At 48.5% G+C, this 9050-nt stretch overlaps 1 protein-coding gene across 5 annotated transcripts in view; it reads right to left on the minus strand.

The window, feature by feature from the left end:
• The window catches only part of RAI14 (retinoic acid induced 14), a 161372-nt gene extending 157879 nt beyond the window's left edge, over positions 1-3493 (minus strand). For 4 of the 5 annotated variants that reach the window (XM_061393765.1, XM_061393764.1, XM_061393763.1 and 1 more), the window contains exon 1: positions 3404-3493. The gene's annotated coding sequence lies outside the window, so the exon portion shown is untranslated. Of the gene's footprint in view, positions 1-3097; positions 3184-3403 lie in introns of those variants that run through there. The other variant, XM_061393762.1, reaches the window with a different exon arrangement.
• Between the last annotated feature and the right edge of the window lie 5557 nt (positions 3494-9050).

Below are 9050 nucleotides of genomic sequence, written 5' to 3' on the forward strand. Positions count from 1 at the left end.
AACAGAGTTACAATCAGATGGGAAATGTCATGAACACAGCCATATTTTCATACACGCATAGAGCAGGTACATGCCTCTGTAAATGGGTGGTGGCTCAGACGGTAAAGAATCTGCCTGCAATGCCAAGGACCTGGGTTTGATCCCTGGGTTGGAAAGATCCCCTGGAGAAGGGAACAGCTATCCACTCCAGTATTCTTGCCTGGAGAATTCCATGGACGGAGGAGCCTGGCAGGCTGTAGCCCATGGGATCGCAAAGAGTCAGACATGACTGACTTTCACTTCACTTAAGCCCCTAATCTTTCCAAGCTTGAAGAAATGAGGAAGAGAAGGTTGAGCAAGTAATCCAGGGTTACACCTGAGTGACTGGCCAAGAAAAGGCTTTAGTATAAATATCCCAAAATCGCATCACACTTTTGTCTCAAGCTTCGATCCCTGGATTGGGAAGATCCCTTGGAGAAGGGAAAGGCTACCCACTCCAGTATTCTGGCCTAGATAATTCCATGGACTGTATAGTCCACAGGGTTGCAAAGAGTCGGACACAAATGAGCGACTTTCACTTTCACACTTTAAGAGGCACTCGTCTTTCTAAAAAAAAAAAAAAAACTGAAAAAACTGAAGAACTCAGCCAACTAACATAACCTTAAAAGCTAAAACTGATTAATTTCACTTTTCATTCAGCAAGTAACTGAGAGACCCTACATATACCCTATATACGTGCTGAAGAAGAAATAATAAATGCATCATTACCTAGATCCCACTACTCAGCAATCAACTGTATAGGTGTGTTTCACAGAGAAATTGCTCAAGCAGAACACATTTCAGATGTTGACTGTAGCATTGTTAAGTTAAAAAAAAAAAAAAAAAGTAGAAAAAGATCAACTGTCCTATGCAGAAAAAGTGTAACAGTGAAAAACTGGAAACTCTCAAATTTTCTCTTGGCAAGGGAAAGAGCATGCTATAATTTATTCATACACTAGAATTCTCTGCAGCAGCTAAAGTAAATAAGATCTACAGACATCTCAAACACATACTGACAAATTTAAAAATGCAAGCTGTACGTATATAGAATTATGCTACTTAAATAAAATGTTAAGCTTGGGGATATGGTTTGTAGATATGTAACACAGAAGTACAAACACGTTTGGACACTTTGTATACTGACTTCACAGAGTGGTTATCTGAGGATGGATGCAGAAGAGGAGGGATGGATAAAATATTTCAGTTGCAGTTTATTTTTGACGAGAGGGGGATATGAAGCAAATATGGAAAGATTAGGAACTCAAACATAAGTAGTGGAAAATGGAAGCCTTACTATGTTCTCTTTTTGTATGTTTGAAATTTTTCATACTTTTACTTAAAAAAAAAAAAAAAAACAGGAAGGATAGAAGGAAGGGATAGACAAAGCTCCTCCATCACATTCCAGTAACTCCAAGGCCAAGTTTCCCTAACTTTCAAAGCTCAGGTTCTTCACCCTTAAGAGGTGAGTGATGCTAGATGTGCCTGTCTCAAAGACGCTACAGAAGTGGCAGTCTGGAGACAGAACTTCATTGTCAGATACAATACTGGCAGACAAGGGCACTACATCGTGTCCCCACTGAATCTCCAGGGCCCAGCAGCCATTACTTTATTTCAATTTCACAGATAATAGTAATAAGATTTTTCAAGAGGGTTATAACCCCTCCCCCCCCCCAAAAAAAGGCATTAAAAACACATCTAAGGAGTGTAAATGACACAATAAATGCTTTACTGAAGCATCTCGATGAATGCAGACAGCCCAGAATGGGACCACCTCTCCCACTCCAAGTCATGCAAGGACTAGTTAAAAATTATAAGAACAGGATACAATTCCTCACATAAAATCAACTATTTTACAAGCAAAATAGAAGAAAATATGACACTGGTTAAGCATCACTAAGAAAGGATAATCAGATTACATCCATCAGTAATAAAATTCCCAGCCACACCTGTAAACAGGACTCCGCAGGCTGGAGACCAAGCAATCAAAATCCAGCCTCCCTGTGATGCGCTGTCTCCTTTTAAAGTTTGTCCAAATCTCAAGAAGGTGAGAGTCTCCTCGCTAAGATGAGCTTCTGCTAAGTCTTACTGACCGACAAAACCAACTCCTCCCTCTGCCAGGCTCTGAAGAGCTTGAGATCACATTCTCCAGGGAACTGGCAACGTTTCCCCATCCCAGGGCGCTCGGGAGTCTCCTCTCCCGGAAAGAAAACAGAGCCCATCTAAATCACCTGTGAGCCTGCGGCCAAGCGAAGCCGCAGGTCCAGGTGAGCGACCTCGAGTTCGCACATTTCCCCAATCGTCGGCAACGAAGTTGCGCTGAACTGGGCTCTTCGGAGAAGCGCCAGCCTAGGCACAGAACTCAGGCGCTGGGAGATCACTTGCAACCTCTCCACTTTAAAAGCCCCGGGCTCCATCTGCCGCGTCTGCGGTCTCTCCCGGCTCTCTGCCCCACCCCCCTCCACAAAAGCGGGGTACGAGGTCCACAGCAAAGGAGAGTGCGAGCCTAGGGTTAGCAAACGGACTCTGCAAACTGCAGAAACTAAACCGCGGGCACACAACCTGCCCGAGCCAATAGCGAAGGGAGGAGGGTGGGTTAGGGAGGGCACCCACCCTTCTGGGCAGAAGATGGGGTAGATGGCGGGCGGGCGCCCCTCTTGCGGCTCCAAGAACTCCCTCCTTCCGAAGTCTGCCCGAACTCCAGCATCCCTCCTCCCGGCCCTCCTCGGAGCTACGGTGGGGAAAAGGACTCGAAAGATGGGGGAGCTGAGGGGTGGTGGGGGGGCAGTTGCAGGCCTGGAGTGGTCCCGCCTGCACCCTGAGGGTTCCCGGAGTCAGGAAGAGAACAATAGCGGACCCTCAGTCGCCCGAGCCCTCCGAGTCTCCCGCTCGCGCCTTCCTCCCCAGCTCCTCCAAGTTCAGCGCGGAGGCGGGTCGAGTCCAGAATCGGGGACCTGGGGGAGCCAGACGCCGGGCGGACCGGGCAGGTGGGACTGGGAGCAGGCTCGGGGTACCCAGAACGCCCCGCCGGGAGTGGAGGGGGCTAGTCATTCATTCCCACCCGCGGTCCCTCCGCACCTACCCCTACCCCAGCCGGCCTGCGAGTGGCGGGGAATCAGCAGGAGAAAGCCCCTCTCCTGACTTGGCGCGCCCTTCCTCTCTACTCGGACCCCCACCATTCCCCTCTTCCTCTGTTTCTCCGCCTGTCCTCTGCAGACACTTGGCGGCAGGCGGGGAAAAGGGACTGGTGGCGGGACCCTCGCAGCCACTCCGCCCTGCGCGTCCTCCGCGCCTCCTACCCTCATCGGAGCCCCAGACACAAAGGCGGGGACCCGAGCTGAGGACCCCGCGCCGGGAAGCCTCCCAACTCCCGGCGCCGCGCACTCACCCCATCTAGGCGGCGGCAGCGGCTCCCCGGGTCGGCCCCGCTGGCTGCGCAACCCCGCCCGCCGCTTCCCCAGGAAAACGCGGCCGCCGGGCTCGCTTCCTGCTCGGCTTCCTGCGCCTCGGTCCCTCCTCCTCCTCCTCCCCCCGCTGCGGGGGTCCGTGGGCGCCGCGGCTCCCGGGCTGGGCCGGCGGGGCGGGGGTGGCGGCAGCACCACCACGTGGCCGCCCGGCGCCGGCCCCCGCCGACCCGGATCCCGCGGGAGCCGGGAGGGAGGTGCTAACCATTCCCCTCCTCTTCCACCGCGCGCGGCCCCAAATTCCGCGAGTCAGGTGATCCGGCCCCGCGCTCCGACCGCAACCTGCGGGAGGTGCTCCCGGCCCGCGCGCCCCAAGCGTCCGCAGCCTGCTTGTAGTTTTCCGCGGATCGTGGGATTCTGCCCAGTGAATCTGTTTGCATCATGGTCACCTGAAGCTAATGGAAACCACCGGTGTTCCGACCCCCGGGATTTTAGAACGGATGAGATACTGAATAGTATTCGTTTCTGGTTAACGTCCAAAGTCGTTTGTGGTCGTGTTGGTGTTTGCAAGTCACTAATCCAAGCGCCTTCTACCCAGAATCAAATCGATCATAGTTTCCAAAATTATTGAACAGAAAGGAAACTAAAACCTGCTCAGAGTCTCTGGATTGAACCAGTTGGTCGGAGCGACTGTTTCCTAACGTTCATCAGGTGGCAAGAGAAAACTACCAGCGTTCAGCGCTGCTCGCGAGTTAGGAAGGAGACGCCTACTGTCTGAACTGAGAGGCACCGTGCGGAACGCCCTCCCTGTGGGGTCTGGAATGCCGAGGGGCCCGGCCTCAGAGCCCCGGAGCTCCTCTCCCTTCCCCACCCCCCTGAGCCCCCTGCGTTTGAATCGTAATGGACTCTTGCTTCAACTCCCAAGGATTTCAAAGCTCTCCTTCTCTCCATTAATTTGGGACGCCTTTGCGATTCATTCTGGTCATGCCAACCAGCTATGACTTTAAAAGTCTTTTCACCAAAGCCCCTGTGTTCTGTTAACTCCAAGTCCTTTGCAGGAAGCTTTCTGGAAATAAATATGTGGTATGAGTCCCTTTTTGGTGAGATCAAATCTAAAGCAATTGAATTTTTTTAAAAATCCAATACAAATGAAATTCATCTAAGTTCAGTTTATAATGTCTTAAACAGATCCCCACGACTACCAGTCGGACTTTATCTGTACCCTTAGCCCCCCACTACCACCACCAGCAGCAAGCCAAAGGAACAGCCTGTCTTAGCTTTGACAGGTGACATCAGAGACAACTAGCTGCATGGTCTTCCCTTCCTAAATCATAGGTCAGCAATTCCTTAGAGAAGTGATGAATAGCTGGTTTAAAGCAAGATGTACACTCCTCTTCCTGTCTTTTATCCCTCTCAAATAAAATCACCATCTAAAAGACACCTGAACTGATAAACTTCTTTTTGGTTTAATGCTGGCAATTTCCACAGTACAGTTATTCATTGCAGTTCACATGAATGGTGTAATGTAGGGTATTTATTGGGAACAATACTGCCACGTGTTGGTTTTCTGTTCCCCTTTCAGCAGGTCAGTCTCGCTGAACAGTGGCAGCTAGGAAGATGTGCACTGGAGCTCACTGTCCTGTGCTGCCTTGAAAAGTTGTGTGCTGTGCGTAGTCGCTCAGTGGTGTCCAACTCTTTGTGATCCCCATGGACTGCAGCTCTCCAGGCTCCTCTGTCCATGGGGATTCTCCAGCCAAGAATACTGAAGTGAGTTGCCCTGCCTTCCTCCACGGGATCTCCCTGCCCCAGGGATGGAACCCACCTCTCCTGCACTGCAGGCGGATTCTTTACCACTAGCGCCACCTGGGAAGCTCCAGCTACAGAATACGTACCACCTTCCACCAACCCAGGGATTGAACCCTGATCTCCCGCACTGCAGGGGGCGGGGTGGGGATGGAAGGAGTGGGGGCTCTGGGGGGTTCTTTACCGTCTGACCACCAGGGAAGCCCGCCTTGGAAAGTTAACATGTGTGTACTCTGTAGCTGGGGCTTCCCAGGTGGTGGTAGTGGTAAAGAACCTTGCCTGGAGAATCCCACGGACAGAGAAGCCTGGTGAGATACAGTCCCTAGGGTTGCAAAGAGTCCGACTGAAGCGACTTCACACACACACACACACACACACACACACACACACACACACGTTCTGTAGCTGAAGGAGTTAAAATAGCAAACAATAATTGTGTAAGGCTTCCCTGATGGCTCAGATGGTAAAGAATCTCCCTGCAATGCCGGAGATCCAGGTTCGATCCCTGGGTTAGGAAGATCTCCTGGAGAAGGGAATGGCAACCCACTCCAGTATTCATACCTGGAGATTTCCGTGGACAGAGGAGCCTGGCAGGCTACAGTCTATGGTGCCGCAAAGAGTTGGATACAACTGAGTGTTTAACACACACAGGGTCATCAGCCTTTTATTCATAAAATAAGAACATTATTCATAGAATAAATTATTTTTCTCTTTTACATGACCAGACCCTGTCCCAGCCACTTGCCTGGGAGCCCACCCGCCTTTGTCAGCTCTGAATGGTTCCCACAGGTGGCTCGTGTGCTTATTCTCCTTAATTTATAATCCCACCTTCTCCATCACCAAGTCCAGCTCTGAGTGAGAGATTGTTGTGGAGGAAAGGACTCTTATAGTTAATCCACTGTGCTAAGACCCTTTTCCAGATCTCTGCCTCTGCTGAAACGCAGACCACCAGCTTCAGACCACAACAGAAGTTCTGCCACCTGTAGGGAGATTGGTGGTCAAGTGTATGTCTGAGCAGGGTTTACTCATTGGTTGTTTTCACCCAGACCTTTTAGAAAATGCTAGTTGGGATTGGGATACATTGATGAGAGCCTCTGAAGGAGACCTGACCCAGGTGAAAGTGTTTGAGACATGGAAGCATCTCAACTGTATAAAACTTTTTGGGGCTGTAAATAGCATGTTGAACTTCAATAGGAGAATAACCCACAAATCAAAGTAACTATGGTGTGATATATAGTATTAAGAGTAAGAAGAGCCAGGGGACCAGATTTCCCAACCCTTCTGTTTGACTCACTTTTCATTTGAACTTCACCACATGTTTGGATCTCTCCTGGGCCACTTTCCCATTCAGTTAAACAGAACACTGAATTACATGGCCTCTAGCATCCTAAGACCATTTCTTTAGTTTGAACAGCTTTCACCGGCTATGTCGCTCTCACATGTGTTTGGCAAAGTATCTGATCTAGCAGGTCAGTCTTACCATACCAACAAGATTGTAAATCCTAAGAGTCTTGCCATCCAGGACTTAGCAGCATCCATACATGAAATCCATTGGTTGGTAGGGCTCAATTTTCATTTTTGAAATTAAATAATGTCACATCCCTTCTTTCTTGCTCCATCTCTTACCAATATCAGTTCTTCCCAAATTAAGGACTTTTTAAGTTTGAGGAACCAAAGGTAAGACTTGTTGGGATTTAAAAAAACTGTCTCTGAAGGAGAAAATAGAGATTGGCCAAAAAGTGCCAGAGCCAAAGTTACCCCTCCACTTTCTCTGGTGTTTGGTCAGGCTCTGACCGCACCTCTGGGTCTAGTTAGAGGCAGCATAATTGAAAGGAATGTGGTGTTACTGGGCCCCGTCCAGAGAATGGAACAAAAACACAATCAGAAGGCTGGAGAGAGATGATCTGTGGGGAGAAGCCGAAATATGTGTGCGTGCTTAGTCACTCAGTCATGTCTGATTCTTTGCAACCCCATAGACTGTAGCCCGCCAGGCTTCTCTGTCCATGGGATTCTCCAGGCAAGAAAACTGGAATGGGTTACCATTTTCTTCTCCAGGGGATCTGCTCGACCCTGGGATCACACCCATCTCCTGTGTCTTCTGCATTGGCAGGCAGGTTCTTTACCACTGAGCCACTTGAGAAGTCCCAAAAGCCCAAATATTCACAACAAAACCACCTTCTGTGTTTTCTTGGTGATGTTTCCAAATAGGAGGAAACTGTGATATGGGAGAAAATAAAATAACTCTGACATTTCTTCTCATCATGTAACAAGACCTTAATAATAAAGAAACCCGCAAATGCTGATTGGTCCATGGTTTTTCCACTTGCCAGGAAGCCAGCAGAAATTTCTCCAACAGTAGATTACTACCCTCCCCTTCTCAGTGACCTTGGTCACCTGATGGGGAGGTGAAGTTAAGATGCTTGGTAAAAATACATCCCACAGCCCTGCATCAAAGCCCTGCTCATAGGAATGTGGCAGAGAAGATAAGCATCTGAGCCTTGACACTACAAACCTGAGAAGGTCTTAAGACCCATCACTGTCCACGAGGAATGGAAAGTGTGCAGAACGTTCTATCTGGTATTGTAACCTCTACCCACACGTGGACACCTGAGACATCATTAGTGAACTAGGCTCCTGAGCACTCAAAACATCATTAGATGTGCCATAAATGCAGAACACACACCAAAATTCAAAGGCTAAAAAAGAAAATCATCTCACAAAAAATTTTTATGTTGATTACATATTGAAATGCTGATATTTTGGATATATTAGTTAAATATATAACTGACACTAATATCAGTTACTCCTTGGAAAGAAAGTTATGACCAACCTAGATAGCATATTCAAAAGCAGAGACATTACTTTGCCAACAAAGGTCCGTCTCGTCAAAGCTATGGTTTTTCCTGTGGTCATGTATGGGTGTGAGAGTTGGACTGTGAAGAAGACTGAGTGCTGAAGAACTGATGCTTTTGAACTGTGGTGTTGGAGAAGACTCTTGAGAGTCCCTTGGACTGCTAGGAGATCCAACCAGTCCATTCTAAAGGGGATCAGCCCTGGGATTTCTTTGGAGGGAATGATGCTAAAGCTGAAACTCTAGTACTTTGGCCACCTCATGTGAAGAGTTGACTCATTGGAAAAGACTCTGATGCTGGGAGGGATTGGGGGCAGGAAGAGAAGGGGACAACAGAGGATAAGATGGCTGGATGGCATCACTGACTCGATGGAGGTGAGTCTGAGTGAACTCTGGGAGTTGGTGATGGACAGGGAGGCCTGGCGTGCTGCGATTCATGGGGCCGCAAAGAGTCGGACACGACTGAGAGACTGAACTGAACTGAACTGAATATCAGTTATGTCTTTTTACTTTATTAAATGTGGCTAACTAGAGGACTTCCCTGGTGGTCCAGTGGTTAAGACTCTGTGCTTTCAGTGCAGGGAACATGGGTTCAATCCTTGGTCAGGGAACTAAGATCCCATATGCCATGCAACACAGCCAAAAGATAAAAGTAAGTAAAATAACAGTAAAATGTGGCTAACTAGAAAATTAAAAATTACTATCTGGCTTACATTGTATTCCTATTGGATAGCACTGCTATGGGGGCTAATATTAGCAGCTAGTACACATTTAGCACCTTCTATACACCAGGCACTCTTCTAAGTGATATATGCATTAACTACCATGGCCAGGTACTTAATTATCCAATCTGGGACATTTTCTGAGAGTGAAGTAGGGCAAGCAGATGCTAAACCAGCCACAACATCAGGACAAGAGGCATAAACTGAAACTGTCCTGAGAAAACTGAGATGTCAAGTCCCCTTAATGTTAGGTCA

The sequence above is a fragment of the Bos javanicus genome, chromosome 20, assembly GCF_032452875.1.
Source record: "Bos javanicus breed banteng chromosome 20, ARS-OSU_banteng_1.0, whole genome shotgun sequence".
Taxonomy (NCBI): domain Eukaryota; kingdom Metazoa; phylum Chordata; class Mammalia; order Artiodactyla; family Bovidae; genus Bos; species Bos javanicus.